This window comes from Pelodiscus sinensis, chromosome 5, assembly GCF_052426305.1.
Source record: "Pelodiscus sinensis isolate ZL-2025 chromosome 5, ASM5242630v1, whole genome shotgun sequence".
In the NCBI taxonomy this organism is placed as follows: domain Eukaryota; kingdom Metazoa; phylum Chordata; order Testudines; family Trionychidae; genus Pelodiscus; species Pelodiscus sinensis.
In genome coordinates this window covers 77799094-77821779 of record NC_143056.1, presented here as the reverse complement: position 1 = coordinate 77821779, position 22686 = coordinate 77799094, and the positions used below count along the sequence as shown (strand labels likewise).

Here is a 22686-nt window from a genome sequence, read left to right as displayed (position 1 = left end):
AGTTATCATCTTCAAAAAACACAGTTTTAGTGAATTGTTCTGGACTGACAACTCCAAAGTCTCAAGTTCACTTTTACAAAGTCAAGAACACAGCTTTGCAAACTTCCCCACATTGATTTACCAATGGGCTTTCACTCTTGTCGTGCCCCCCCATGCCTTATGAAAATTAGCTTATGAGTATGAATATGTATAACTTGAAGATGCTTTATGCAAAACAAGTCATGTAACGTATCATTTTAAAGTTATGATCTGCCGAATCTATTTTTGTGCATATATTATTCTAGTACATGAATTTAGAAAGGTGAAGTGTGAATCTGTTTAGACTTCTGAATGTGCTAATGGGGTCAACAATCACCTTGCATGAGTGCTCCCATTTAGCCAAATGCAGATTCCTGCACTGTCTCAGTTTTAAAAGCCTTACGGCTATTCAGGCCTCCAGCTGAGCCACACTCTTTGTGATAACAAACCCTTCCAGGGTATACCTCTAACAGGCGCCCATCCTGGTGCACTATGTGTAGAGTGTCTCTCAGTTCAGTATCATTCCCATAGTTTGTTGCCTCACTCCGAACAAGAGTGGTGCCTCCAGGGCTTCCCTTCCTGCAGACAACTCCTTTGCCCTTAGCTCGGGACTATCTTGAAGTCTATTAGTCTCTCAACAGCTCTCCACTGCCAGCTGTTCCTGATTCTGCCTGCCAGACAGCCATCTTCCCCTGACCTTCTCTTTTCTAGGTCTGGGCTGTAACTGAGCTGCCTCTGGTTCTGCAGCAACTTGTGTGGGGACCCCTGTCTCCTGATTGGCTGGTTCCTCCACAACCACTCTAGCTGCCTAGAGGACTTCTCTATGGCCCTTTTATCTTTAGGACCTAGCACCATTATAAGGACATTAGTGATGCTCTATGAACTTAATACCTCAGTACTCAAAGAAACCACCCGGGAATGATATTTTTCCTATAAGCCCAAACTGAATTTGGTCCTAGAAAGAGAATGACCATACCACCTGATACTGAAATCCATCTTTAATTTGGTATTTTTCATGGAAAAAGGTTCCTACCCTGGGAAAAGTCGGTGTAAAGAATGGAAAGCAATCAGCCTTTTGTCCTCAGCTGGCTTTTGAAATTGCCATTCCATCCTAAGAGAATACACATGAAGTAACTAGGAAAAAAAGACAGAGAACTGTAGTGAAAAGACGAAAGCAAAGCTGCTGGACCTAAGTCAGAAAAAAGATTAGCTCTGTCCTGAGCTAAGAACAACTATTTAGGGTAAGAATTTGCATGTAACAAATTTCTTAGCAAGTGAAAACAGATAGATTAAAGTAAGTTTCTATTACACTAAATTAAAACAAACAAAAAACACCAGCTAATTCTATCACTTAAATCCTACCTTTTATAGTTAATAAAAACACTTTTCTTTTTTATCAAGCCCAGTGGTAAATAATTGTTACCTGTAAAGGAGCAACTACTGTTCATATTTCTATTTCATTGATGAAGGGGACGAACATCTTTATGAGCTTTCTCTGTGTAAAACTTTTTCACAGGGTACCAGATTTATTTGGGGTTTTGGTCCCTTTTGGGGGTTAGTTTCCTAGCTGTTCTCAAAGGCCTTATAGCTAAGTCCTCCCAAAGCTGAGTTGGTTCAGTGTCCATGTTGCTCTGGAGGGGTGTGGTAACCCTAACTCTTTACCTTGGCTAGGGGAGACCAGAGCTTCTGGCTCAGCAGGACAGGGTGATGAGGACTCCCAGAGAGCAAGAAGGCAGGCATCAGTAGATTGATCAGCACACAGAGTGACAATCCCAAAAGGATTTCTGTGATTCAGCCCATCACAAACCTGTCTTAGAAGACCCTTGAAACTAGCTTAATTTCATCATACTTTCAGTTATTGGGCCCTCTGCTTAGACTACCATTATGACAGTGGAATTTTTGTTCTGTGGATACCTATGGACTAGAAAATGGAATGAGACCACTGGCTACTTTCATTTAGGGTCTGGTCCAAAGTCAGTTGAAAGAATCCCATTTACTTCAACAAGCTTTTGCTTTGGCCTATAGTCCACCAAATACCCATGAATTGTCAAAAAAAAGTCCCGTTACTACCTACATAAGCTAAATTAGATCAGTGACTTAGAGGTGAAACATTTTATGTCTGGATCTCCAGGGCCATTGTCTAGCCTTTTAGGTCAGATTCCTGGTTTAGGGGAAAAAACTTTTCCCAATTCCAAATTATTTCCACCTCACTCAAATTTATTACAAAACCAAACAACTCTTCTCACAACATATACACATACATATTCTGTTTCTTTCGCCTCTCAAGTTGCCAGCTTACTGTAGCTTAAATAAATCAGTTTTGTCCTTGTGTCCTTTTAGCTCATCCATCATTCATTGCCAGTTTAGAATCTGCACTTGTTTTTCACTAGTTGACTATTCTGATGGTGATGTACTGGAGGACACAGAGAGGAGACAGCCTGATTTTCATAAACTCTCACAATGAAAGTAAGGAAAGAAATTGTTTTGTTTCTTTAATAAATTGTTGTAAGTAAAGATGATATGGGACTACAATAAGCAAAGTGTTTTCAACTACAAAGTTTATTCTTCCACAGTTTCTTTCTGTCATTGTTGGGAACGCTCTTTAAAGAAAATAAATAAAACGATGTTTATCTATTTAGTCTGACAGAAAGGGGCAGTCTCCAAGTAGGTGTTACAGTATGGTTATAGCTTCATTCACATGAATAAAGCTATGTACATTTACTCCAGCTGAGAATTTGATCCATACAGGCTAGAATCTGACCCTGAACATCAAGCTAGAGGCATTCCAAGGTCTCTGCTGGAAGAAGTGCACATTGGTGGAAGGAATAGCTAGGCACAAGGTTATAGGGGCCTTAAGCAGTTACAGCTTCCTACTCATTGGGTAAAGAGTAGGGTACTATAAGGAGCCAGGAATGCTTGTGAAATGGGGTGAGCACTAAATGGCAAGAACACATGTCCAGGGTATTGTTGCCTGTAAGCTGAATGTTTGGGCAGCCACCCAGGAGAGATTTATATCCTTCCCGGCTGATTAGCAGAACTCCCATAGCACCCACTGCCAGTTGGATAAATCTCTGTAACATTTCCAAATAACCATGTATCATTCTCATAAAACTTTGTATTAAGAGAAATTTTGTAAGTCCTTTTATATCTATATATCTATATAGATATATCTTTATGTTAAGCTTTCTTATAGAATCCCTTGTATTAAGAGGAAACCTTGTATCCAGTCTTTTCCATAGAAACTTTGTATCAAATCCTTTGGCTACATCTAGACTGGCATGATTTTCCGCAAATGCTTTTAACGGAAAACTTTTCTGTTAAAAGCATTTGCAGAAAAGAGCGTCTAGATTGGCATGGATGCTTTTCCGCAAAAGCACTTTTTGCGGAAAAGCGTCCGTGCCAATCTAGACACGCTTTTCTGCAAAAAAGCCCCGATCGCCATTTTCGCGATCGGGGCTTTTTTGCGCAAAAAAATCTGAGCTGTCTACACTGGCCCTTTTGCACAAAAGCTTTTGTGCAAAAGGACTTTTGCCCGAACGGGAACAGCATAGTATTTCCGCAAGAAGCACTGATTTCTTACATGAGATCATCAGTGTTCTTGCGGAAATTCAAGTGGCCAGTGTAGACAGCTGGCAAGTTTTTGCGGAAAAGTTGCCAGTCTAGACACAGCCCACATGTTATAGGCCTTAGGAATAGTTAAGGTAAAGAAAAAATGTCTTTTTCTAGGAATCGAATAGATCTCTCCTCTTTCATGGATTGTCTTGTTGAAATGCATGAGATGTGAATGGAGAAGCCTTGAAAGGTGAGCACCTCCAGCAGCAGTTGCAACGGTAGAGAGGGTCTTGGAGCAAGATCCAAAGACAATAAGATTCATGAAATGAGCTCACTGAAAAGAAGATTGGACATATAGATGGCCTTGGGAGTCAAGCAGCAAGTGCCTGAAGGATCCTCTTTGAAGCAGCATTAAAAAAAGCGTCTCAAGTATCTCTTACTGCATATGTAAGCATAACACCAGCAGCATGTGTTTCTATTAGTGGGTGCATAGCCACACATACCTTGGTACACATGACAAAATTTATTCCGCACATGGATGGAAAACATTAGCAGGAACATTAGTCCAGGGCCACCATTCATTCCAAATTTCTCCTCAGTGTCTCTACCTAGTCTATCATTCTAGGTTCTGTATCACACACAACTCTTCTGAATCTGTTAGGAAATTTTAATAATGAAGGAAATGTTAGTTGATATTGTCAACTAAGTCTCCTACTGATTTCCATCAATATACCTATTTCATAACCCCAGCTGCACTTATATTTTAATCCAAAATGACATGTGTAAGAATAGGGTAGGTAAATTGACACTAGAAGAGTTGTGCCTGGAAGTGCTAAGAGAGGACTTAATCCAATAGCTAAAAGCTTAAGTTGAAAAAGCATATCATTTGCTCTCTTTTTTTGGTCACATCTGAAGAGTCAAGAATAAACAGAGAAAACTTTTCCCGATCTCCTTCCTTTACCTCTTCACAGTTTCCCTACTTTCCCAAATGAAATGAGGTCAATGGAAGCTATTGGCATTGTGACGTTGAATAACTTTTCCATGATAAACTTAAAGAACAGCAAATGGTCTGGTAGCACTTTATTGACTAACAGAACATGTAGATGGTATCATGAGCTTTCATGGGCACAGCTGGTCATCTAAAGAAGTGGGCTGTGCCCATGAAAACTCATGATGCTATCTATATGTTTTGTTAGTCTATAAAGTGCTACCAGACCATTTGTTGTTTCTAAAGTTTATCCAGTACAGACTAACTCGGCAGCTTCTTTCCGTGATAATACTTTTCTGCAATCCTTTGACTCTGTCTACCCATTGCCCTTCTAAAAGAGGTTTTCCTTATAGGCAGCTTGCAAGAGTGGAATTACTGTGAAATAAAGGATAAGACTGTTCATCTTGATAATCTTTAACTAATGGCAAATTTACTTAGTGCAAAGCATCTGTTTCTACATTGACACAAGGTTAGTGCCCTAAATCATTGATAATCATTTATATCCATGCTGTTTTTTCCATGCCACAGTTAGAGATGGTAATAGAAATATACCGTAGGTAAGCCAGCAAGACTCCATTTGATTTTTTTCAGGATTGCTCAGCTGAAGGGGACAGCATTTCTCATTCAGAATGCACAGTATCTATGAAGAGTGGCTCTCAGGCTGGGGTGAGATCAATGGCTGACTGGATATTAATTTTTCTAAAGGTTGGGGAGTTCAAGCATCTTTGCTTTGAAAAACTAGACAGGTTTTCAGCCAAACTGAGCTATTCTTTAAAATCTTCATTTCACTTGGAACTATCTGAACCGTGATCCCCCAAATCTCTGCTTCACACATTTTCATTGCATCTCATCCACTCATCAGCAAGGCATAGAAATTATAACTGAGGTGTGGGAAGACAGAGGAGGGAAGTTGTTTTAAATCATTTTTTACCAACTTAGTTTCCTGCTATATAGAAAGTTGTCTCTAAACAGTTAAGACTTTTTTTTAATCAAGATAGGTATCTTCCCTTTCCCCCTCCTGTTTACTTGTTTCCTAAAAATATATTATGTGAACAGTACAGAGCTTCAGAGAAAATCACTTGCCCTACAAAAGTGCCCATTACAGAGTGTCAATTGATGTGATAACATGCATAATTTATCTCAGGGGAGTATGTAATTAGAAAATTAACCTTTTACATTTCTCTCTTTAATCAGCTACAACAAATGACTGGAATTTAACACATTAGCAGTTATTTACTGTATTTGGATTTTATTAACAAGAAACTCAATATGACCAAATTAGGGAAAGAGGAGAACATAGAGTGTGACCTTTGAAAGTGCCAGGATTTGAAAGGTTTTTATAGGAACTGACAGGATCGTCCTTTCTGTTCTTTTTTCTTTTTCTTTCTTCCTTCCTTGTAAATTTATTATTTGTGAATGGTTCAGAACTGATATAACTAAAGAATGAAGTCTTCTGTTTCTCCATGAACAACACAGCTAGATGTAGTATAAGGCTACGTCTGGACTGCAGTGCCTGATAGCAGACCTATGTAACTTTGTTCTCACCCACAATTATTTCCGGTTTGAGAACAACTTATACCTCCAGATCAGCGGCACAGCCATGGGTACACGCATGGCCCCACAGTATGCTAACATCTTTATGGCTGACCTAGAACAACGTTTCCTCAACTCCCGTCCCCTTTCACCCCTCCTCTACCTACGGTACATCGATGACATCTTTATGATCTGGACACATGGCCAAGAAACACTGGAGATATTCCACAGAGATTTCAACAACCTACACCCCACCATCAACCTCAGCCTGGACCATTCTACACGAGAGATCCACTTCCTGGACACCACCGTACAAATCAACAATGGAAAATTAGACACCACTCTCTACAGAAAACCCACTGACTCATACAGTTACCTACATGCATCCAGCTCCCATCCAGAACACACCACACGATCCATCGTCTATAGCCAAGCCCTTCGATACAACCGCATCTGCTCTAACCCCACTGACAGAGACCAGAAGCTTCAGGATCTCTACCAAGCATTTATAAATCTCAACTACCCACCCAGAGAAACAAAAAAGCAAATTGAAAGAGCCAGACGAATACCTAGAAACCATCTACTTCAAGACAGACCCAAGAAAACCAACAATAGAACACCACTTGTCATCACCTACAACCCCCAACTTAAACCTGTCCAACACATTATCAATAAACTACAGCCTATATTGGAACAGGATACCATACTCAAAGAGGCTCTGGGAGACAGACCCATAGTCTCCTATAGACAACCACCTAACCTCAAGATGATTCTTACCAACCACCACAGGACATACCACACTAATACCAACCCTGGTACCTTCCCTTGCAACAAACCCCGTTGCCAGCTTTGTCCACATATTCATTCTGCTGATACCATTATTGGACCTAACCAAGTGAGTTATAAGATCAAGAACACATATTCCTGCGCATCCAGAAATATAATCTACGCTATCATGTGCCGAAAGTGTCCGTCTGCTATGTACATTGGACAAACATCTCAGACACTTCGCCAAAGGATTAATGCCCACAAAACAGATATCAGACAAGATCACAAAGAGAAAACAGTTTCTTGCCACTTTAACCAGAAAGGACACTCTCTAAAGGACTTAGCCACCTGCATTCTGCTACAAAGACCTTTTACATCTGCACTTGAAAGGGAATCCTCTGAACTGTCATTCATGTTAAAATTCGACACTTACCAACAAGGACTTAACAAGTCTTTGAACTTTCTCACCCATTACCAAGACAGTTTCCCCAATTATCACCTGTAATACCATTAACTCACAAACATCCCACTCTCCCTACCTTTAATATCAGCAATTCACAGACACTTACCTTCCTTCCTCCCCCTTCCCACCCCCCCGCATCCCCCTTCTGTTCTGCAATGTGATTTGTCCTTTTCATATTTGTTCATTTTTTTAAATTGTATCCTTTGGTATATATGGTTGTGACTACTTTCTTCCACTATTTGATCTGAGGAAGTGGGTCTGGCCCACGAAAGCTCATCATCTAATAAACCATCTTGTTAGTCTTTAAAGTGCTACATTGTCCTGCATTTTGCTTTCCAGAATACTGTGGGTACCCCGGAAAAGCAATGCCACGTCCAAGGAGCAAGTTGCTTTTCCAAAAACAAATTTGGAAAAACGGGCGCGTTCTTTCACCATCCCTGTAAACCTCGTTGGACGAGGAAGAAGGGATGGCTCAAAAGAGCAGGCTTTTCTGAAATTTGACACGGTGTAGACATGCCAAATTTCAGAAGAGCCTCTTTCAAAGAAAAATGGAAAAAGATTTGCATATCTTTTTCCAACTTTTCTTTGTAGTCTAGATGTAGCCTAAGTTTCCCCAGTATGGGCACATATTGTCCTCTCCCAGTGTGCCTGAGAACTACCAATAACTTGCAGGAACCTTTGCATACCATAGTGATACATGTCTTGGAAATACATAAGAAAAGGAGGTAATTAGTACTGAATTTGATAATGGTTTTTATTACGTGTGTGTTGCTATTCTGGGAAATGCATTGACACCACCAATTTAGTTTACATATTATGGGCCCCTTTCAGATGGTGGTGAGTTTCCACCATAGGGGAATATAGAGCCTTTCACTTCAAGTTTGCTCGCACTCCAGATCAAGTTGTCTGAAACATCCTGCCTTTCCACTGTCAGTCACATGCAGGCCCCAGAGGCATAGCGAGGGTGTTATGCATCCGGGGTGAAGGCAAAATTTGCGACCACACCCCACTACTGCATGGTGGGGCCTGGTGCACGGCTGAACTGACCCTGAGAGGAGGGGGGAAGAGCTTGTACCACATGTTACCTGATTGGGACTGGTCCCCGAATGCACTAACTCTCCAGAAGAGGTAGAGGGGGGTTGAGCTGGGGGCAGAGAGGCAGGGGGGAGGCAGCTCCAGCTGGTGGCGGCAGGCAGAGGAGGAGCAGGTGAGGAGAGGGATGTCGGGAGTGGAAGGGGACTATATTGGCACCCAACTAGCATGGCACCCAGGGGCAATTTCCCTCCCGCTCACATCTTCCTCACTACACCAGTGTAATAATAATCCACCTCTCAGGATATTTATTGTTTAATGAATTACTTATTTTACTAACTACAGACATAAATTATAAAGTTTTGTGGTTTACATTCTGTTACATTAATTTTTTCTCTTTAATTTGTTCATATCTCGTTCTCGTTAGGTTCATGTCTTTTACATCAAAAATGTCAAATTCTTAAAATATGGAAGTTTTATAAAACACAAGAGAAATAAATGTTATACAACCTAAATATGAATTTCATCACTGTTTCAATCAAGCATTTAAAACCACTGTTATAGCAAATGAGTAACTCATTGCTTTAATGAATAAAAGGTAAAAAAGATTTTGAGCATATCAAATGTATTGTAAGCAGTCTGTAATGCTTCCTAACTGCCTACTTACTTACCTAGTTAACCTAATTATTTTTCATACTGTCACACAGCAATAAACTACATGAGAGTTACGAATGTAAGAGATTAACTTACCTGTTAAAATAAAACTCAGAAAAACTTTTAAATAAAACTAACACACAACATGAGAATCACCCTCAGTTTCTTGAAGGCACTTGAAGCAATAAGTAGCCTAAGGCTGAGGATACACTGCAAACATGGCTTTCTGTCTGCCACAAGGACTTTTTCCTTCAAGCTGCCTTGAGATTCTGTCCTTAAGTAAAGGAGAGAGGTCTCTCTAAGCTGTTCTTCAAAATTTCACACAAGTCATTCAAATGAAGCCATAGTTATCAAGATTCAAGGTCAACTTTGCCTTGAGCAGACTGCCTCTTCAGGTATTCACAGTCACAACATCCGAACACGTGTAAGACTTTTAGTTGAGAAAGCTATGTTAATCCCAAATCTCTGCTATGACTGGGAGATGGAAAATCTGCAACAAAACGTGGAACAAAATGTGGGATGATCTATCACTTCAGTAATGCCAACACCTTTAGAAGTGAGGCTCTGATTATCCAGCACCAAATGAGGTAGAGCAGGCACTGTCTGCACATGTCTGATATTTTTACCAAAGCTCCTATCTGCCCAGCTTGCCAAAGGAGAAAGGAAACAGGGAGTCCAAAAGGAATGGTATAGTACAGAGCAGAGTTTCTCAATCTTTTTTATAAGCTTTGTTAAAAAAACAACAAAACAGTCTAATAGTACTTTAAAGACTAACAAAATGTGTAGATGGTATCATGAGCTTTCATGGGTGGAAGTGGGTTGTGCCCACAAAAGCTCATGATATCATCTACATCAGGCATGTCAAACAGGCTTCTGGCAGGCTGCATGCAACCCGATCAAAATTTTTTGCGGCCTGCCACTACATTTTTATAAAAGAATAAAGTGCAGCCTGCTGGCTGTTCAGACCATGTGGCCAAGTGCAGATGACAGATGGCCAGGCTGCTTTGCACAGGCATCAAGCACCTGCTCACAGCTGGCCGCTGTGCTCACCCCACCCTGAGGAAGCAATGTGTGGCAGTGGCGACAGTAGCTCTGGAACCCAGGCAGTAGGTATGGGAGGCCTGGGGGTGCCTGGGTCTGGGGGAAGCATTAGGTTAGGGTGGTCTGGGGGGTGCCTGGCTCTGGGGGAGGAAGGAGGCATTGGGTTAGAGTGGGGAGGGAGGTGCTCTGGGGGAGCAGAGGGGATTGGGTTAGAACGGGGGTATGGGAGTGCCTGGCTCAGGGGAAGGGTGGGGATATTAATGTTTTGTTGTTTGTTTATTTATTCCAAATACAATCACAAAATGTATATTAATTTTATATCAATAAATGTCAGTTTTTGCAATTCCGTGAATAATTATGTTTATGCAAAATCTCAAACTTACAAAGTATCTGAAATTTTCACAGAAGCCTGTTCTATTTGACCATGATCTATACTTGTTTTAATTTCAACAAAACAAGTTATGTATCATATAAAAAATGTAAAAGTACCTTAAATTTATATTTAAATTAAAAATTATTTTATATGAGCAAATAACAATATTACACATCAAATTATTGTATTATATTAAAACAAGACCTGAAAAAATATTATAAAATATACCTAAAACATAATCTATAATAATAAATAATTACAACTTTCCAATAGAAGTAAATTTTCTTGGGTGTCCCTGAAAGCTATCAGTTTTTATTTGTGTGGCCCTCAAGTTTGACATGCCTTATCTACACTTTTGTTAATCTTTATAGTGCTACCAGACTTTTCTTTTTTAAGTTTTTCCTTTAGCCAGCCCCTCCCCAGTGCTCCCGCACTCAATGCACTCACCCTGCTCCAGAGCCAGGCCCCCCCAGTGCCTCCCATATCAATGCACTCACTGCTCCCCCTGCGCCAGGCCCCCCATCCCAATGCATTCACCCCTTTCCCAGAGCCAGGCCCCCCACCACCATCCCCAATACACTCACCCCACCCCTGTTCCAGAGCCAGACCCCCCAGCATCCCCCATCCCAATGCATTCACCTGTCCTCCTGAGCCAGGCCCCCCACAGTGACCCCCATCCCAATACACTCACTTCACTCCTGCCCCAGAGCCAACCCCCCCCCCCCTTCGGTGCCTCCTATCCCAATGCACTCACCTCACCCCTCCGCCAGAGCCAGGCATCCCCAGCACTGGCAGTGCTCCCCCCATCAAATCCTCCTCCCCTCCCTCAGCAGAGCCAGGTACCAGAGGAATGGGATAGCTGGGTAAGGAAATCTTACGTTTAAAGTTGCTGCTCTTGCCTCCTGGCCTGGCTGCCTTTGCTCATAGGCTACGTCTACACTGGACCCTTTTCCGGAAGGGGCATGTAAATTTCACCTATTGTAGTAGGAAAATCCGCGGGGGATTTAAATATCCCCCGCGGCATTTAAATAATAATGTCCGCCGCTTTTTTTCGGCTTTTAAAAAAGCCGGAAAAGAGCGTCGACACTGGCCCCGATCCTCCGGAAAAAGCGCCCTTTTCCGGAGGCTCTTATTCCTACTTCGAAGTAGGAATAAGACCCTCCGGAAAAGGGCGCTTTTTCCGGAGGATCGGGGCCAGTGTCGACGCTCTTTTCCGGCTTTTTTAAAAGCCGGAAAAAAGTGGCGGACATTTTTATTTAAATGCCGCGGGGGATATTTAAATCCCCCGCGACTTTCCCTACGACGACTGGTGAAATTTACATGCCCCTTCCGGAAAAGGGGCCAGTGTAGACGAGCCCTTAGTGTGTAGAGAGCCGGGATCACATAGCCAGCTCCTGGGTCTCTGTTCAAAGCATCATGTGGGCCAGAGCAGAATGCGTTTCGCTCCCACTCCAGCCCAGCACCCCCTAGTGTGGCGCCTGGGAGCAACTGCCCCCCTCTCCCTCTCCCTCTCCTTTGCTATGCCTTTGGCAGGCCCGGCCTTTGGGCTAGGCAAGTGAAATGGTTGCCATGGGCCCGCTGCTCCACACATTCAGGTTCTGGACTGCCTAGCTCCCAGCCCTGCCCACCCGGCCACTCACTTGCTGTCCTGACTGGGAGCCGTGGCCATGTGGCTCAGCCAAACACAGCGTGCTGCCTGGGTCCCGCAAACTCTTTGGCCAGGCCTGGTCACATGAAACCCTATTTCTGTGGTGACTTGAGAGAAATGTTGTGTGATGCACGAAATATGAGCAGCAATAATGCCCAACTGATAAGGCATTTGCATGATCTTATATCATAGCTATTAGGAAGACAGAGGCTACGTCTAGACCGCAGGCTTCTTTCGGAAGAAGCTTTTCCAGAAAAGATCTTTCTGAAAAAACCTCTTCTGAAAGAGAGAGTCCACACTGCCAAAGCACATCAAAAAAGCAATCTGCTTTTTTGAAAGATAGCGTCCACACTGAATGGACACTATTTCACATTTAAGCTGTGATTACTATGGACAGAGTGGCCACCAAGTCACCTGTGCTTTTTCTTCTTTCTCCTTCTTTCAAAAGAACTCCCTCTTCCCTGTCGCTTCTTCCTCATAGAAAGAGGTTTACCAATGTCAGCAAAACCCCTCTGTTTTGATTTTTTTTCAAAAGAACGCGATTTTTTTGGAAAAACAACTGTTTTTCCGATAATAGTGAGGGCATAGCCAGAAAGACCTTCTTTTCTTCTCTTCCCTTTTGTTTCCAGATTGTTCCCCAGGTTTTCCTCTGACACTCTGCAAACCTGAGTACTTTTTAATGTAAGAAATATGTGCACTCCTTTGCACAGCAAATCTGTTTCAACCAAAGGTACAAAATGAAAGTGAAATCAGCAGAATATAACTTAAACACGAAAGCAGAATTCTTGAATGTCCTAAGGCGGCATATGCTAGTGTCTATACATATCCATCATGGGTGGTAAAATACTACAGGAAAGAAGGCCTCAATCGGAATCATTAATGTCCCACCGGTGACTGCTGGACCTCCTTCCTGAGTACAAAAAATTAGAAGACACTAGCAAGATGACTCCAGCAAAATTGGATTTCTGTCTAAGTTCTGTGTAATCGTGGACAAGTTCTTTCACCTCTGAATCTCAATTTCCTTATTTACAAAATCAGAATCTCACAGCAGTTATTAGACTGAATTCACTAATGGTTTTAAAGTGCTCAGATACCATTGCAAAAAGCATCATAAAACACTTATAAATAAATATGCATTTTTCTAGACATCTGATTATCAAGGTCTAGGATGATTTTCTACCAATATAAGAAATGTCTTATACAGCATTAATGCCTCATGTACCTGATATTCAAATTAGACCCAATTAACACCTACTGCTCTACTCCCTGCAGATATAAAATGGATCTGTTGTCAATCTTCCAAGAACATTCTATCTACCTGTCTCTGTTTCATTCTCGTTAGCATATAATATCTCCTTTGCAAATCCTTACCCTGCAGTAAGTGACTCTCCTGTGCATTTGTGTATGGGGGAAGTAAGGGGTAGTGAGGAAACATGTAAGCATATATTCTTATCTGTGATCTATGCAGTAGTGTATTTCCTTGTTAAATTACTAAAATTAAAATCAATCATAACTAGTGCACACAGATACAGAAAAGATGAATTCACATTGAACTGCACAAATATTTGGATTCAGGTATCTCAAAACAATCCATCGTTTGATTTGTGGAAAGTAGAAATTGTTGGGAATGATACAGCATGTGGGGCTGTGAAATGAACTTAATGCATAATGCAAAATTTTATTTTAGGAACATTGAAATGAGTAGGATAATCTAAGTTGCAACCATAAACGTTAAAATAATCTTACCAAATATGACATTTAATGAAGAGATTTTATTTATTCAGAGTAGTTATGCACCAACTTTTCAGATAAGATCATTCCTATTACTTTGTAGGTAATTCATGAATGGGGTGAATTTTGGGTAGATGGTGTTCGCCATTCTAATGGGTAACATCTTCATATGTGATATACAGTCTGTCCCCCAAATGGAATTAACCTGCTTTCTGAAAATTCCTGAAATGTTATTTAATTTGGAAAGGAGATTGTTATCAAATAATAGTAGATCTTGAAATATTTTAATCTATATTAGGTGGTATCAGTCTGACACAAGAGAGGAAACAGAGCTAGTTAGGGATTTGCAAATTAAAGTAGTTAAGACATTAAGGACACATCTACACTACAAGATAAGGTCAAATCTAACATGGTTGATTTCCTACCAGCCGATTTTGCTAAAGGTGGCTTGTGGTGGGAGGGTGTCCCCCCCACCAGGGATCAGAAGTGTGGGTGCCCTCACCAAAAAGGAGTGCCAAGGGCTGTGGTACTATCACTTGGCCTTCTCGGCCTGGCCATTGTGCTGCAGTCCATGCATGTGGATGCAGATGCAGCTCCAGTTTGTGCCATGCAGACCCTGTGTGTGTGAGAAAACTAAGACCACTCACTTGCTGAGCCCTCCCCAGCCTCAGATGATACCTGGGATACATCCTGGTTGTGGGGTACCGGCTCTACTATCCATGATGGTGATCACAGTGCTAGACATCTCCTCCTCCTCCTCCTCCTTGTTGACTGGGACCCCTGGGCAGGTGACCACAGGTGTTTCCAGCCTCAAGTCCACCACCAGAGGTGGGGAGGGGGCTTCACTGTTCCCTAGGATGCAGTGCAGGTCATCATAATAGGAGCAGGAGTGAGGTGAGCTGCGTTCCCTCGCCCTGGAGTATGCCAGGCGGAGCTCTTTATGTTATTCTGGACCTGCTCCTGGGTCCAGGTATGGCCCTTAGTGGCCAGACTCTTGACCATCCAGCCATCAATATTGGCATTGCACCAGCTGGAGTCAAGATCCTCTTCGTCACTCCACATCTCGATGAGGGCCAGGATCTCCACCCCAAACCAGGATGGTGCACACCTCTTGTGGCCCCTGGCAGGCTCCTGAGAGCCTGTGAGTGCTCCCTGGGATGGTCAGGAGGCTCTTGGGGGGCTTATGGCTGCGACACAGTGGCCAGATGTCTGGCACTGTGAGCTGTGCTATGGCTGGACACTGAGGGCTGGATTCCTGCCACAAGCCCTTTCCCTTGTGTTTGCAGCTTTAAGAGTTGCTGGGGAATAGGACCTATAGAGTCCTGATGAACGTGAATGGAGTGGCCAGCAGGGCACCTGTGGGATGTCTTGAAGGCCCCCTTTTTCAAAAGAATTCCCTATTCTGCATCCACACTTATCCTCTTCTGAAAAAGCTTTTTTGGAAGAGGCCTTATTCCTATTGGTCAGAAAAAGCCATCTGTTATTTCAACTTTCTTTCAAAATAATGCAATTGCAGTGTGAATGCTATTATTTTTTCTGGAATAACAGTGCAGTGTAGATACACCCGGGGACACTTTGGGCAACACTGCCGTCTGGGCTATGCTCACAGTGTCTTCTGGGTCCAAAACCGTGCAGTGGGTTGTTAGGGGCTCATGTTGCCAGTGTCCTATAAGGCACTCATGTACTCCTTCCCCCCCTTGTATGAGATAAAGGGGAGACAGAGTGCTCATGTCTTTTGATGCCCTGGTTTCCCTTACAGATGCCATAGCAGTGCAGCCAGGGATCCCAGTTTGCAGCAAACCATACTCAAGTTCTTGTGTGTCATGGTGAGCCTAATGCCACTGAATTCCCAAGGGTGGTAGGAATGTGTGTTTAGCACATGCCGCCTCCCAGCAGGGCCGGCCCGAGCCATTTTGGCGCCCTGGGCCCCAGGCACGTGGCGCTGCCCTCGGGGCACGCGGTGCCGCCCCCGGGGTGCACGTCCCCACCTCTAGGCACACGACACATGCGCGGGCCTGCCTCCGGACGCATGACGCATGCGCGGGTCCACCCCCGGGACTCGTGGCCCCACCTCCAGGTGCACGACGCTTTCACAGGCCCGCCCCCGGGCAGACGCACGGCACGTGTGCTGCCTAGTTGGCTCAGCCACCGCCGATGGAGTGCAGCCCGGGGCCACCCGGGCCAGGCTGTGCCTGGCCATGCAGGACCCTGTGGCTGTGATTGCGGGGGAAGGGCGCTGCTAGCTGGTGCTGTGGTGGTTAACTCGCCCCCTGCCCCGGGAGGCTGCTGCAGCCTGCTAGGAGCCAGGTGCCCCCCGTAGCTTGGCGCCCTGGGCAGCTGCCCAGCTAGCCCACCCCTTAGTCTGGCCCTGCTTCCCAGAGGCTAATAGTTCCTTCCCCTCTTCCCCCCCCCCCCCCCCATGCAGATTGCCATGTGAGATATCAGTCTTCTCAAAATCACACCGAGTGATTGGGAGCATATTCTCTCGTCCTTTGCCTTATGGTATGACTGGTGCAGCTCCTTGATTTTTACTCAGCATTTCTGGGTGTTCCTAGAATAGCCTTTAGCTTCCATGCAGCTTGTTATCCTGCCATAAATCTTGCTGTTCCACTTGCTGTTTCAGAGATCAATGAGGATGTTTTCATCTCCCCACACCTCGATGAGGTCCAAGATGTCCTGGACACTCCACACTGGTGCTCTTCTGTGCCCTGGGAACTGAGCCCATGGGAGCAGAAATCCTCAAAGTCACTGCACTTGAAGACATTTCCGTGTGTGCCATAGTGTGCTGCTCACTCAAGACTAGGCTCAGAACATGGGCCATGCAGGAAAGGCCCTTCTACTACATACACACTGCCATAAATTTGACCGTACATGGTCGGGAATAGTGTTACGCCATGTGAAAAGCAGGAGTTCTGAAATTGACTTCCACAGCCCTTAAGTTTGATGCAACAGGTGTGGTAATGTGGACAAATACTTTAGAAAATTGACCATATGGGGCTGAGGTAAAGTCCTAGTGTAGACAAGGCTTAACTGGCTTTATAATGATACTATTGGAGTCGATGAGGAAGATCTATGTGTTTTGGATTTCAATTTGATGACATTAAGTTAAAATAAAACTAATAAATTCCACTCTGAGTGCTGTGCATTATGGATAATGCATGTGAAGAATAGTGGACCCCAACACAAGACCGCAATGATCTTCATATGGATTAACCATTGGAGTCCCTCTGAAATCCACAGTGTCCTCCACAGGCACAGAAGTATGTTGAATTCAACAAAGACTGCACTGGGATTCCACGCAGGTGTCAGGTGTAAGCAAAAACTAAAATGTCATAAGTTTGAATATGAATTTTCATATCAGCCTTTGCATAAAAGGGAACATTTGTATTACAACGTGCTGTTTTTTACAGATCCATTTACCAGATTTCTGTGCTTTATTGAAAAATCAGGCTCTGTATATTTACATATCTTTAAAAGATCTATTGCCTCTATTGTTTTGTCTATAACCTTGATATTGTGTTTATTCATATTATTTTTCTAATTTATTAACTTTCTTTTGCTCTTGCTAGATATTCTTCAATAAAAATTTCATCTCTTTTCATCAAATCAAAAGCTGCCTGCTTAGAAACGTATTCTAAAGAGGTACTGCCAGGTACATTTTATAGTTATTAATTTTGTTTTCTACTCTTCATTATTTATGATACTGTCTTAAAAGCTTGCAAATAACATTTCTACCCTGGCTGTTTTTTGTCTTTTTGGTAATCATTGATTTCTCTCTTTTTCACCTCTGTTGTTCCTGGAACTCACACCACATGATTTCCACTTTATTAAATTCTCTGGTATGTGGTCTGATCTCAGTTACCTGCTTCAGAGGAGTTAAGGAAAAATTCCAGATTTTTTTTTTTATTTCTGTCAATGGGATCAGAATCTGGCTCTGTGTTTGAGCATTATTGATATTAGCATTACAATATAAGGATAAGAGCTTCAAATCTGACCTTATTTTTTTCTTGTTCTATCAAAATCAGTGAGGTTATATGTTGTAAATAAGAGCCACCTGTATTTCAGGGTTATTAACTGTGCTTCAGTGGTTATCTGATTTAGTCAGGTTTAACAACACAATATTTAATTAAATTAGATTTTATATCAATGGAATCTATTTGTTTGTTTTGTCTCAGTCACACAATGCAGAATACTTTAAATACACACAAATCTGCACACACACATACACACACATACTCACACATGAGGACAAGACCTAATAGGTTATAATAATTTAATATAGATCAGAATGGTGGTTTAAACTATTTGACAGGCTGTCCCTTAAATTTAGAATAATGAGCCTAAAATAAACATCAATTCTGTTTGGTTGCAAAAGGCTCCTTCCCACTGGAAATTGAAAGCAAATTGTTATTGTCATATTCAATAATATTCAACCTTTTTTTTCCATCACAGAGGGCAGAAACAGTGGCAGACATGATTGCTTAGAAAGTACTTTTGTAGACCCTATTCCATAACCTTTAAGGCCTATTAGGAATTTTGGCAGCTTTCAATAGAAGGCTTGTGGAAATCATATCCTTCTTCTTTTATAATATAACAGGTGAAATAGAAGTTTGTGTATTCTGCATTTGTGTCTCCAGACAAGCATTGAAGCATGATCTTAATGTTAAGCATATGCATAAATCAATTCCTATTCATTAAAGCATCTAAGTGCATATTTTTCTTTAAGTATTTTGCTTATTTAGGAAGTTAAAAGGGTTTCCTTTATAGATACACAACAGGGACCACTAATTCTGTATTCTGAATGCAAGAGAGAAGATTATAAATGGCCCAATATTTTTTTTTCACGTAAAAGCACAGGTCAACTCCTACTGAGGTGTGTGATCCAGAGTCAATGTCATATCATTAATTTAATAGAGTTTAATAACCTTTTCATTTTGTTTTATTGGGACCTCATGCTGATCCTTGGTGAAGTCTGAGAACTTAATTTAGTAGCTTGTTAGCACTTAGGCTTTACGAGTGCTAAGTATTAGTATTATTTAGTGAATTAAGATATAGACTAAGAAAAGAGCCCCACAACAGGAAAGCTACTTTAATACACATTATTACCATATATATCATGTCTCTCGGGGCATGTCTACAATAGGAAATAAATTCAAAATAAGTAAATTTGAAATAATAACTCCTGAAATAACAAAATTAAATGAGTGCATCCACAGTCAGGGGAGCACTGAAATTGCTCAGATTTATTTCAAAATAACACATCCATACTGATTGGAGCCTGCCTCAGATTTAGACCCCCAGAAGTACTCCATAGAGGGCACCAAGAGGACAGATATTTCCTGTGGTTGCTTGGTCAAGCAAGCTGCGATGCGTGCTCTCGGGCTCCTTTCTATGGCTGTGGGTCACATTCCACTTCTCCACTGCCTCCCTGTTCGTGGGACACCAGACGCAGTGTGCTCTAATTGCCCTTGCAAATACCACAGCACTGACAACACGGAGCTGAAGCTGCTGCAAAGCAGTGCCAGGCTCACGGGCCTCATGCTGTGCCTCATGTCTCAGTTCATCCAAACTGTCCACATGCTGCTCCAGCAGGACAATGACAAGCCCAAACTGGAGGACCTCGTCAGCCAGGTCCTGGCACACAGCTGCTGCAAATGCCCCTAAATCCCCTGAATACCATCAAACACTACTTCTGGTGGAGTGAGACCAGTTTCAACTGGTGGGACCATATCATCATGCAGCTATGGGCTGACCAGCAGTGGCTCCAGAACTTCCATATGCAGAAGGCCACCTTCCAGGAGCTCTGCAAATGGCTCATCCCTGCTGTCAGGTGACAGGACACCAGATTGCAACCTGCCATCCTCCTACAGAAGTGTGTCATCAACGCCCTATGGAAGCTCGCCAGACTGGACAGCCACTGGTCTTTTGGGAACCAGTTCAGTGTGGCGAAATCCATAGTTGGGTCCATGCTTCTGCAGGTAGCCAAGGCCATTAACAATGTGCTGATATGGAGGGTCATCATGGATGGCTTTGCTGCCATGGGCTTCCCTAACTATGGGGTGAGAGACGACATAGATGTCACATACATCCCCATCCTGGCCAGCAACCACTGTGCCTTGGACTATATGAACAGGAAGGGGTACTTCTCAATAGTGCTTCAGGCCTTCATGGACCACATGGATGCTTCACCAACTTCAAGGTCTGCTGGTTGGGAAAGGCTCACAGTACCCGCAAAAAGGCTTCTTCCTCACAGAATGAAGATTACCAATGCTGGAAAAAACCCTCTGGGTATGTCTACACTACAAAGTTAGTTGGAACTAACGGACGTTAGTTCGAACTAACTTTCATAGGCGCTACACTAGCGCTCCGTTAGTTCGAATTTAATTCGAACTAGCGGAGCGCTTAGTTCGAACTAGGTAATCCTCATTCCACGAGGATTAAGCCTAGTTCGAACTTACTAGTTCGAATTAAGGGCTGTGTAGACCCTTAATTCGAACTAGTGGGAGACTAGCCCTCCCCAGGTTTCCCTGGTGGCCACTCTGGCCAACACCAGGGAAACTCTATTGCCCCCCTCCTGGCCCCGGACCCCTTAAAGGGGCACTGGCTGGCTACGGTGCCCGTGCCAGGTGAAAGCCTGCCAGCATCCAGCTAGCAGACCCTGCACCTGGCATGGATCGAGCCACCCACCCGATGCCCCCCAGCCCTCCCCCTCTTCCTGGGACCAGGCTGGCAGCTCCTGGGAGCTTACCCAGGACCGCAAGAGGTGGGCACCCGCCTGGGCTAGTGCGGACATCGTGGACCTCGTCCACCACCTCCGCACTAGGCACAGGAAAGTGGCCGTCTAGGGCAGGAGAGCTGCCAGCCTGGCCACCCAGGAGCAGGTGTGCAAGAGAATCAAGGGGGTCCACTGAGACCTCCGACCCTGAGCCCTGTGTTTACAATGGCCGTCCTGGGTCAGACCAAAGTTCCATCTAGCCCAGTAGCCTGTCTGCCGACAGCGGCCAACCCTAGGGACCCTGGAGGGGATGGACTGAAGACAGTGACCAAGCCATTTGTCTCGTGCCATCCTTCTCCAGCCTTCGACAAACCTTGGGCAGGGACACCACTCCTACCCCCTGGCTAATAGCACTCCATGGACCCAACCTCCATGACTTGATCTCACGTCCCTTTAAACTCTGTTCTAGTTCTAGCCTTCACAGCCTCCTGCAGCAAGGAGTTCCACAGGTTGACTCTTTGCTTTGTGAAGAACAACTTTCTGTTACTACTTTGCAGCCTGCTACCCATTCCTTTCCTTTGGTGTCCTCTAGTCCTTCTTTATGGGAACTAATGAAGAACTTTTCTGGATGCACCCTCTCCACCCAAGTCCTGCTTTTAGAGACCTCTATCCTGTCCCCTCTCCGTCTCCTCTTTTCTAAGCTGAAAAGTCCCAATCTCTTTAGCCTCTCTTCATATGGGACCTGTTCCCAACCCCTGATCATTGTAGTTGCCCTCCCTTCTCCCAGCCTCTCTCTTCCCCTCTCCCACCTCCTTTTCCCAGTCTCCCCCAGTTTTGTTCAATAAAGACAGATTCCATTTTTGAACACAATTGTCCTTTATTTTGTACATCAAGAAAAGGGGCTAGGGAAGGGTAAGTGGAAGGAGGTGAGGGAGGAATGGGGTACGAGCCCCCGATGGGGAGGACTGGGCAGGCTCTGCGGGTTTTTGGGATGGAACCTCTCCTGCAGCCCCCCAATTGCCTCCTCTCCCCAGATGGCAGCCTGCGGCAAGTGCAGCCGGTCTGATGGCCGAGTGCTGTGATGTGCCCAGTGTGGGTAGTCCGGGCACTCCAAGCCAGGACTGCTTTGCAAGCGGGGCACCTCTGAGAACTGTCTGTCCGGGGTGGGGGTCGGGACCCTTTAAGCACAGCCCTTGGCTAGCCTGAGACAGCAGCTCCATGCTCTAAGTCTCCTCTGATGCCCTGCCGGCACTGCTTCCGGCCATCCTTAAGCCTGGTTCAGGGTCCACTCAATGTGGACATGCTAGTTCAAATTAGCAAAACGCTAATTCGAACTAATTTTTTAGTCGAATTAACTAATTCGAACTAAGTTAGTTCGAATTAACGTTGTAGTGTAGACGTACCCTGTGTTCTTTTGATTTTCTTGTGGAAAAATGCAATTGCACTGTGGACATTCCTCAAGTTTTATCAGAAAAACATCCTTTTTTTCCTAACAAAACTCTATAGTGTTTCGCAGCCTTTTTTTTTATAAAGTGCCCCTTTTTCAAAAAGAAAAAAATTATAAGTAACTCCAATACCTGCAGTTTTCAGACACACACAATTTTTTCTTCCATTGCTACACTTTGTTTAAACAACTTAATCATAGCCAAGCAGGAGATGAAATTTTTGGGTGTAAAAAGTACAGAAATAATAAAGAGCTGTAAAACTTAAACCAAAAATTCAGTTTTCTCCAAATTTCAGTTGTGTTGACGTACCCCCCAGACTTCTCTCGCGTATCCCTAAGGGTACTTGTACCACTGGTTGAGAAACACTGGTGTAGATATATAGTTGCTCACTGATGCTGAATGGATCGCTTTAATGTTGGCTGAATTTCAACACTAAATGAAGTGATCCATGACTATATTAAGTGCTTTGAGATCCTTCTGATGAAAAGAAGAGCCTGTAAGAGCCTCAGCCGTAATAATCCCATACAAAGTAAGACAGAATACTTTCTAACATTTTGCCATTGATCTTGAAACAAAGAGTGCACACAGAGCGATAAACTCTATTAAACATATACCAAAGGATGGAATTGTAAAAACCTCCTGATAATACAATTCCATTACTCCAGTGGAGTACAAGGATTGATGCTTGCATTGTTTCCACTGAGCTTACTTTTTTTTCCTCCTTT

The 22686-nt window shown here is 43.4% G+C and overlaps 1 long non-coding RNA gene across 2 annotated transcripts in view; it reads left to right on the top strand.

Annotated features, from left to right (window-relative positions):
* Positions 1 to 22686, top strand: part of LOC112546024 (uncharacterized) — a 109988-nt gene that overhangs the window by 53324 nt on the left and 33978 nt on the right. For both annotated transcript variants that reach the window (XR_012903520.2, XR_012903517.2), the window contains one exon: positions 16425 to 17453. This is a non-coding gene — a long non-coding RNA (uncharacterized LOC112546024). The remainder of the gene's footprint in view (positions 1 to 16424; positions 17454 to 22686) is intronic.